Raw genomic sequence first — 10,094 nt, forward strand, 5'->3', positions numbered from 1 at the left:
CACTCGGCTCAGAAGCTCTCCCATAAAAATAAAGACCTTGAAACCTCATTTGAGAGCCAAGTCTTCATTGGACTCGCTGGACGAGACATGTGGCCAGGTGACCATGAGGCCTGGGCGGAGGGAAGGAGGCACTGCCAAGCCACCATGGGAGGCTCCTCCTGGCCCCAGCAGGAAGGGCCCGCCTCCTCCCACCAGCGTGTCTCACCGCTCCCCTGCCTTCACCTGCCTGGCCAGCCCTTTGCCTAACGCCCTCCCTCTGGCCACTGCACAGCTGCCTCAAGCAGTACCACTGCTCCTCCAGCCGGGGTCTGAACCCCTGAAAATCAGCCTGCAGCCTTGGACGTGGCCTCCAGAGGAGCGAGGAGCGAGGAGCAAGGCAGGGTCAGGCCAGCCTCCCACCCTGGCCACAACAGCCGCTGGTGTCCTGGAAAAGCCCAGCTGGAGACCCAGGGACACTGATGCCCCTTCCTCTCCAGGAAGTGACCCAGGATTCCCGTTGCACTTTCCAGCTGGGGAACCAGGACCTGCGGCCCCCATGCTGTTGGCAGATGCCATGATAAGAAAAATGGCCCCTTCAGAGATTCATGCCTCATGCCCCATGTGCTGGAGTCAAGGTCCTGGGCCATGACCTACACCCGGAAAGTTCCAGACCCCAGCCAGGGCCCTGGTTACTTCCAGGTGTGATAAGAGTCTGCAAAACTCAGGTGTGTGAGCCAGTGATGCAGCACCATCAAAGTTTTGGCTCAGACACCCCAAAACACAGCAGGCCCCAGGAGGGGCTCCTTGGGAAGAAAACAGGGTAAAACTGGTCAACTGAAGGGACAGTGCTATCCTCAGGGCAGCAAGGTAGACCTCTTGGGTGCTGGTTACTGGGCACCTCTCACCCAGGTGTCCACAGTGACAAAGAGCCTGGCCCCCAGGTGCCTGGGACCTTTCAGAATATAGAGTTAGAGCAGCACTATAGCCAGTATCTATAGACCAGGGCTCCAGTCTTCCCTGATCCACAGCCTCCGCTACAGCAGCTGCACCCCAGTGTGCAGTCGCTCTTTAATGATCTGTGCAATTTGTTGTGTATTTATTAAGTTAAAAATGAAAATGCATAGCTCGAATGGTTTCTTTCCTCACTCTGGATCTCCTGCCACACACGCTTCGAGGTCATCCCTCCAGGAGCCAGGAAGATGGAACCGAGGTCTCCGCATGTTCACGGGAAGTGCACCAGGCCCCCTCCCCAGGCCTGGTGTCAGGCCCCGCCCCAGGTGATGCAAAATCTGAGCATCTGTAATTTGCCCCATTGAGAAAACAGAGACTCCAAAGAGCAAGGGGCTCATTTCACACTCTCACAGTGGCAGAGCCACGTGTGGCCTTCTCCCCACCTGGTGGCACCACAGGAGAACAGGGGACCAGCCCAAGAAAGGGCCCAGCCATCTGGAAGTGAAGGTGGGTGGGAAAGCATCTCCGCGGAGCCGCCTTCCCCACGCGGCCACCAGGGGGCACCGCCCGCCGCAGCAAGTTCCGACGGAGCAGGCAGGACCCCGAAGCCAGAGTCGCTGCACTGACCTAAAGTGCCCTGGCTCCTTGGAGCCTCCGTTCCTTTTCCCGTTAAAGAGCTCGTATTGCTACAGCCCTGGAGGAGAGGTTCACTGCTGCCGAGCCCACCCTTGGACACAGCACCTGGCCAGCAACCACAGGTGCTTCTGCAGACAGGCCAGGTCAGTCCCTAAGCGCTCCTGCCCTAAGGGTGGGGTCTACTGAAGCCCTCAGTAGAATCAGCCGATTCTGCTGGGAGCCCATGCTGAAAACTGAGGAGGATGCAAAAATAAACTGAACCCCCTCTGCCTTCAGAGAATTGAGGAAGAGTGGCAGGGGGCTCTGCAGAGGCGCAGAGGGCCCGTGAGGAGGGTGCAAAGTGAGCTGCTCTAGGACCCAGCAGACGCATGGTGGTCCTGACTCCTGAGACAGAGGCCAGGGCGTGGGCAGAGACTGCGCCTGTGTCCACCCACACCTCTGTGTGTGCTTCCCACTCCGTGGGGGTGATGCAAATGAATAGGACACGCACACACGAGTTCACAACCAGAGGAGGGAGAAACCAAGACCCTCCTGGCATGGCGTGGGGAGGCCTGGGTGGGCAGCACACCCGACACTGTGGTGGGAAGACTCCCTGCAACCCGTGTCCCCTGTGTGGCAAGGGGAACTGCACCTTTAATTGAGGCCACTGACCCGAGATAGGCCAGTATCGATCACCCCAGGAGATGGGCACTCCAACCCCGTGACCTTGGAAGCTGAGGACTTCCTCTGGCTGGAAGCAGCAGTGCAGCAAACGGGAGGCCAAAACTGACTTTGAATCATGCTTGAGAGAGGGACCTGCAGCAGAGGCTGGCTGGGAGACGTGGGGCCCCACACAGAGCAGGGAGAGGCTGGGGAGTCCGGCAGCCCCATCTGATGGTCAGCAAGGAAACAGAGCCTCAGACCCACACCCCAGCACCTCCTAGGAGGAGCCTAGCCGGCCTGACCAGACCTCAGCCTCGTGAAACCCAACGCAGGGAACGATTCAAGCCACCTGAACCTCAAACTGCAGACTTAAGATGATTGAACTGTGTCGTTAAGATACTGAGGCCTTGAGCAGCACAGCAGAAGACACACAGCCACACACGACGGCCAGACTCACCCCAGAGGGGCCATCACTACCCCACAGCCCTGAGGGGGCCAGAGCCCTGGGCTTCTGGAGAGACGAGCTGCCCGTCCAGACTGGGCAGCTTTCATTCATTTTACAGGTGCAGGACCAGTGTCCTGGGTCCCTGAGCCTGAACCACGGGGATACAGTCCCTGCCCCCCGCACACCCTGGGTGCCAAGCGAACACCCTGGAGGTCCCTGAAGACCATCCTCTGGCCACCCTGTCCTGGTGGGTGGTCACGGCTCCCTGACTTGCATACTGTGGGCTCCCCAAATTCTCCCTCGTGGTGCTGATCATTTCCATTGATACAGCCAGGTTCCTGGAGAGAAGCGGAGAGGAGCCAGCCAACCCCAGCAGGGCTTGCAATGCCCACCTCTCCTCAGAGAGGGGACCCACACGTCAGACCAGCCTCTGACTCCAGCGCTGAAACCCTCCTCGGAGGGGCGCGACCAGGGGAGGCCTCCCTCGCTGTGAGTGAAGACAGCGGAGAGGACCCTCCACCTCCTGGCTCGTGCTGGGGGAGCCTCACACGGGCCAGGCAAGCGCTCTGCCCCCACCCACCCGGCCCAGGAAAACCCTTCCAAACCTGGCCTGTGCTGCAGCTGAGGCCAGGCAGAGTGCCAGCCTCCGAGTCCCTGAGTGTGCTGGAGCTCCTCCCACAGGACCCCCGGGGCCAGCCAGGCACGTCGAGAGACAAGGCAGCCTCTTCTTCCGATGGAGAAAGCACAGGCTCCAAGCTCACGGAAGGCGCTTCGTGCTCTTCTTGTTCCTTTCGCCTTAAAAGTGGAGAAGGTGCACCCAGGTGGGCTTGGGAAGCTGGGAGGGGCCTTGCTCCACAGGCATGGAGGCCTGCGGGCCCCTGACTCAGCCCTATTGGGGGGAACCAGCAGGGACCGTCGCTACCAACAGGCCCAGAGGAACCTCTGACCAAATCGTGAGATGTGGGTGAAATAAAGGAAGGAGTCTGCTCAAGTCAGGGCCCAAACTAAAGGAGCTCAAGTGGAGATTTGTAGGAACCCAAGGTCAAGGTTACCGGGCACTGTTGCAACAGATTTAAGTTTGGTTTAATATGTGGCTTTTGTTTTAATACAGGGTTATTTCACTAGAAGCTCAATTTGGGGGATTTTTTTTCAAAGACCAAAGTCACATGACTTAAAACCATGTCAAGCAGAGCCCAGAGTTGGACCCTTCTCTGTGTTCCCTGCCCAATATCAACAACCAGCACCCAAGGACCACCTGCCACCACCTGCCCTACCTTTCCGAAGTGTCAGATGTTCATTGTGAGATCCACCTCTGCTGTCACCCTATCCTCTTTACAATGCCAGCGTTTAAATGGCCCGTTACTCATAAATGGTGTAAAAGGTACACAGTCCAACCTCGCCCAGAAGTTCAAAGCCCAGCATTCAGCATTGGATTTCTTGCTCCTCACGAGCCAGCCAGGGTCCCATGGTGCCTGGTGCCAGCTCGGAGAGAATTTATAGGGGCCGGGGCTAGAGAAGAGCCTTGCAGAGATGGCCCAGCCTGTGATGTCATAAGAGATGGAACTGGAGGAGCAGCCCCTCCCTGAAGAAGCCGAGCCGCCCTCTCCAGCAAGGCTGGAGCCAGGCCTGCTCCCGCCCGCGAACAAGACTGGGTGCCAGGCACAGCAAAACCACCTCCCACCCTGGGCGGGGCCTGAAATTCTCTTCCCAGCCAGTGCCTGAGTTTAAGGTCTATCTCTGGGAGACCCCCATTGCTCGTCCAGCAATCACTGAGCATGCAGCAGTGTCCCTGCCCACCAGAGATGGTTCCCCAGGGGAATTTGAGGAAGGCCAAGGACCCTCAGCACCCAACACACACACAGTAATCTGCAGAAGCCCAGGACCCTGGAGGACACCACCCAAGCGGAGTTCTGCCTCGCCGCCTGCCGCACACTCAGGGGTCCCTGCCCTCCAAGCCCCTGCAGTTCTGAGCACACGCCTGGCGAGAGAGAGGCACCTGCACACTGCTAGGTGCAGGTGATGCAGAGGAGCAAGCTGCTTACCTGGCCTGGTGCAAAAGGAGGCAGAGGCCAGGTCCCCCCCTTGAGGACACCCCCCTACACCCGAGCCCTCCCACCAGGCCCTGCCTCCTAGAGGCTGCCCCACCTCCCAATAGCACCACCTTGGGGACCAAGTCATTAACACATGGGTCTTTGGGGACAGTCCAGATTCAAACTACAGCAAACCCTTACCCACCCTCAAAGGACATGGGACACACACAGCAAGCAAGAGGCAGGAGGGCCCAGAGACCCATCTCCTGGGCCTGGGCTCTCCTGCGCTCCTTTCTGGGTGTGGACTGAGGCTGGAGAGCCACTTCTAGGGAAGGGCACAGCAAGAGTGACAGGTGTCCAGGATGGAAGAGTCTGTCTCCCACCCCTCCCTCCTCTCCTGGCTTGTCTGTCCCCATGACCCCAGCCTCCACCGGCTCGCTCGCCAGGGCACAGACCCCTGAAGGCTGGAGGCTGGTTTGGCTCTGCCCCCGGAGCCTCCTGCACCCCCTCACCCTGTCTTGTCTCCTGCTCCACTCAAGGCCTTTCAAATGTCAGTGGAGTCACAGGTGTGAGCCCAACAAGAGCAGAACTACCAACGGGCCCCAGTGCAATTGCTGACCCCGAATCTGTACCAAAATAAGCAGTACTGTTTTGCTCTGAACCTGGGAGATTTGTTATTCGGTGTGAAGTAACTAATAGGTTGCTTGGGTCTCGCCGTCCTTGGGAAGCGGGATTTTCCTTCCACCATGGACATGGAAATGCACGCTCCCCCAGCTCCTTGTTTCTAGGGCACAGGCAGATGCAGAGCCACCACAGGTAGCTCTCTGGATTTGTGCAGTGCACAACCTGCATAGACGCCTAACATAGCCCCAGCTCCAGACACCCAGACAGACACCCCAGGCTCTGAGTGGTAAGCTCAGACATGTAGGCATGGCAGCTCACCAGCTTCCATGGCAATAGCAGCAGCAGCCTGGCAACAGTATCTGCAGCCTAGCAACAGCATCCTGCAGCCTAGCAACAGCATCTGCAGCTGCAACAGCAGGGTACTGTGCAGGCCCGTCGGCAGCGTGATTCACGGGCTTTGTTCCCGCCACAGAGCACCAAGACGGTCCTCCCATCCTTCCTGTCAATTCCCAGAAAGCTTTCAACAAATTCCCTGTCTGTATAAACCTGCCAGACCCAGGTTTTCCTGCTTACAGGCAAGCAGATGCCCACTCCCCCACCCAGTGTCCACGCATACACGGTGCAGACCAGAGATGTCAGTGGCTGCCGGTGGCAGGGTCAGGGGCGCTCTGAGCAGGCAGGCTGCTGGCCCCAGGAGGAGGGTGGAGGCTGTGGGCTGGCGTGGGGAGAGGGGCACTGGCAGCCGACTGCACAGATGTTCCATGTTTGCAGAAATTCTTTATGTGTGCCCATGTGTGCGTGTGTATGACTGTGCATGTGCACATGAGTCCACGTGTGCCCATGTAGGGGAGCAAGAAGATCAGTAAGAGACGGAGGGAGAGATTCAGGAAGAGCGAAGAGCCTGCAGTGGGTGGGGAAGGAGGACTCCTGAGACCCTGCGAGGTGGCGGTTTAGAGAGTGCTCTGGCCTCACTCCCAGGGGTTTCCTACCCCATGCAACAGTGAGCGTGGGTTCCCGCAGGGGCAGTGGCCAGCTAACCAGGCAAACAGAAGATGGTCAGGAAGATACCGCCCCTCTGCCCCTTGACAACAAAGAGAAGCCCCAGGTAGAGGGACATGGCACATGCCCCTGGGGTCCCTGGCGCCTGGCAGCCCAGTGCAGAAGCCTCATCCAGGTGAAGCACAGGGAGAGTGGAACCAGTGGAACTCACTGGCCAGCTCCTCTTCTCCTGGAGTCACGTGGCTCTTGGACAGTCTTCCCAGCAGCCACCAGTCTGGACGCTCCTGCCTCTCCCGGCCACCTGCCCAGGCTGTGGCCACCCTGTTCCACGACTTCCTCAGCTACATGTCACAGAAAGTTGTGAACCCAATAGTACACCAGCCTCTGGTCACACCCGTGGGCATCTAGTGAATCCTGGCACTCCCCTCGGCCCAGCCGTTGCCCGACTCTGCAGACACCACCCAAGCCTGCACAATGGGTCCCCCCAACCCTCGCAGGGATTCACTCAGGGCAAAACATCTGACTCGGAGCCCAGCTGTCCTAACAATTGTGATCGTGTAAGTGCACTTTGACCAGGTCCAACACAGCTCACAGCAGCCCCAGCCGCAACCCCAACCCGGCACCACACATGGCTCCCTCCTGCCCAGGCCCCAGTCCGCACGCACCCCAGGCACCGCTCTGGTCCCAGTGAGCAGGCCGTGGGGCTCCAGCAGGAACCTGAGGCAGGGCTCTGCTGCTTCTGCCCCTTCCCTGTCCCCTAAGCCTGCCCGGGAAGCCCTCCAGCCTCCTGCGATACATTCAGGCATGAGAGGTAGAGAAAGGGTTGAAGCCCAAGAGGAATCTCTTGGTGGGTTGTGAGTACACACGCAGAGGAAAACGAGAATGCACAGGACGGATGTGGAGAATGTCCTGGGCGAGGCTGAGCAACCCGGGGAGACCATGGGGCCATCGTCCGTTCTGACTCTCGCTGGGCCTCAGCAAGTCCCTGCTGCTTAGCACTCTGTGTGCAGGTGTGTGGGGCTCGAAACGCACTGTCCCCACATGCATGTGAAGGCATGATCTGGGATGCAAGTGCAGCATCGTCCGCAAGAGTAGAGATGAAGAAACAACTCCAGCATGACAGGGAGGGAGAGCAGGCCAGTCCTGTGCCCAGGAGGTCAGCACTGCAGGGAGGGACAGCAGGCCAGGCCCCTGTGCCCAGGAGGTCAGCACTGCAGGGAGGGACAGCAGGCCAGTCCCTGTGCCCAGGAGGTCAGCACTGCAGGGAGGGACAGCAGGCCAGTCCCTGTGCCCAGGAGGTCAGCACTGTAGGGAGGGACAGCAGGCCAGGTCCCTGTGCCCAGGAGGTCAGCACTGTAGGGAGGGAGAGCAGGCCAGTCCCTGTGCCCAGGAGGTCAGCGCTGCAGGGAGGGACAGCAGGCCAGTCCCTGTGCCCAGGAGGTCAACTCTGCAGGGAGGGACAGCAGGCCAGGTCCCTGTGGCCTCGTTTGAACAGCACGATGTGACTGATAAAAGGCCAGGAGGGACAATGCTCACTGCGATCTGTTCCTCTGCTCTTCCAACAGTAATAAGCATGTATATACAGCCAGGTGTGGTGGAGCAGGCCTGTGATCACAGCCACTTGAGAGGCTGAGGCAAGAGGATCACAAGTTCCAGGCCAGTCTAGCAGTGCAACTCAGTAAGACCCTCTCTGAAAATTTAAAAATAAAAAGGCTGAACATATAGTTTAGTGGTAGAGAGCCCCTGAGTTCATTCCCTGATGCTACAGAGAGGGAATGAGAGAAGAAACAAGAATCACCTAAAATGTATGTATAATATGTACTTAAAGAAAAAAAGAACCTGGAGAGAAGAGCCCCAGTGGAGCAGACTGGCCACTGGGGTGCAGGATGCATTGTGTGTGTCCCAGTGACATGTCACTGCAAACACGCACACACGTTCCCGAGGTGGCAGCACTGGCAGCACAGGCCTGTCTAGTGTCCCTTCTCAGGACTGTGTAAGGACACTAGTGTGCTGGTGGGCAGGGCCAGGGGGCTCTGCCCCGGGGGGGGTCAGTCTGTGCAGACTGGAAGTGGGGATCACTGGAGACTCATCTTCCTCTCCCCACCATTGTCCACCAGACTTGGCATCTCCCAATTCACAAAGCTCCCTCCAGAGGACGGAGCTGCCTCGCCGAGAGCTGCGGTCTGCTGAGTCAGACCAAGTGGACATGTAGGAGTCGCTGTGCAACAACACACCCTGAGCAGATGTGCTGGGTCGGGGAGGTGAGCGTCAGCAGCAAGGGTCTGACTGCCTCTGACGTCCCTCCCACAGATGAGGCAAGGCCTCCTCGAATGACCGAGCACCGTTCACTTGATTCCACTTTCTGCTCCAAAGACAGAGTCTCTCTTCCAACCAAAGCAGGCACCTCGCAGACCCACCGTGCTGGGACGCACTTGCTCTGCACAACCTTCCACAGAAGTGCAGATAAACTCGAGGACCAGGGAGAGTCTGAGATCTGCCCCACCCGAGGCCCACGTGTCAGCCCTGCCTTTCGGGCTGGCAGGAGCCTGAGACTCCTGGGTCTCCCTTGCTCACAGCAATACCAGTGGCCAGAACCCCAGCATCTCTACTCCAGCACTCTGACCCCAGTTCCTGAGGGTTTCTTGAAGAGGAACACGGAACACCAGCACATGCCGTGAGTCGCTCAGAGGAGGACCCCTGAGCTGGGGAACCCAATCCTTATAGCAGGCAGTGAGCAGGCTGGCTCTTCTCTGGAGACAGGCGTCATCCCTGGTGTGCTGGACGGTGAGTCCGAGTGAGACGCCATCTTCTTCCATGGCTGTAAGCTAGCCTGCCAGCCCTTCCCACCAGCAGGGACGCGGGGGAGAGAGACACATCTTCATCTCCCAAGGCAATTCGCTGGGCTGATACCCTTTTAAAAAACCCAGATCTGGGGCTATAGCTCAGCATGCCCAAGGCCCAGGGTTCAATCCCCAGCACCACCAAAAAAAAAAAAAAAAAAAAACCAGAATAAATGACAGTCAGGACCTCCCTCAAGGACACACAGAATCCTGAAGTGACCGGGGAGTTGCCACTGTCACCTGCTCTGGGACTGCCTTGCATGTCTGTGTGTTTTCTTTGGAGAACAAAGGTGTTTACCAAAGGTGTTCGTTACTGTTTATTAGGGAATCTGAAATACAAAAGGTCCAGGGGTGACTGCGACCAGCTCTCAAAGGCCACCCCTCTGGCATTGGCTCCCTGTGTGGTCGCAGACCTGGCAATTCTCCTGATGGACAGAACACCCTGCAGATGAGGCTGGCGCTCTCAGGCCAGGTCATAAAGGCCCAGGGTTCCCTCTCTTCGGCTCTTCTCCTCGCTGCCCTGATGAAGTCGATGCACGCAGAGCGGCCTCTCAGAGCACTGAGGCCAGCCTCTGCCCAACAGTCCTCAGCCCTACAGCCCGGGGGAGCTGAGCTCCGCCAAAACCACGTGGATTTGGTTCCAGCTGGGGGGAGACCCTGAAGCAGAGGCTCCAGCAAGGCCTTGCACAACTGTCTGGTCCAGACACACTCACGGGATTGAATATCCCTGCCTTGGGCCACTAAGTCTGGGGCAGTTGTTATACAGCAATAACAACCAACACACAATCGGAGTTAAGAGCACACACTGACACCACACTGTCCACAGCAAAGTCTGGAGAATTCGTCTTTATTTTCCTGAAATCCGGGTGGTTTGAAGCAAAGCAAAATGGTTTCTACCTGGGTAACAGCGCAAAAGAACCTACATTTCAGTCTAACTTAGGCAAACCC

The 10,094-nt window shown here is 58.1% G+C and overlaps 1 protein-coding gene across 1 annotated transcript in view; it reads right to left on the minus strand.

Annotated features, from left to right (window-relative positions):
- Positions 1 to 3,368, minus strand: part of ALLC (allantoicase) — a 43,946-nt gene extending 40,578 nt beyond the window's left edge. The window contains exon 1 of the mRNA XM_079110622.1: positions 3,259 to 3,368. The gene's annotated coding sequence lies outside the window, so the exon portion shown is untranslated. The remainder of the gene's footprint in view (positions 1 to 3,258) is intronic.
- Between the last annotated feature and the right edge of the window lie 6,726 nt (positions 3,369 to 10,094).

Source organism: Sciurus vulgaris, assembly GCF_902686455.1.
Source record: "Sciurus vulgaris genome assembly, chromosome: 14".
Taxonomy (NCBI): Eukaryota; Metazoa; Chordata; class Mammalia; order Rodentia; family Sciuridae; genus Sciurus; species Sciurus vulgaris.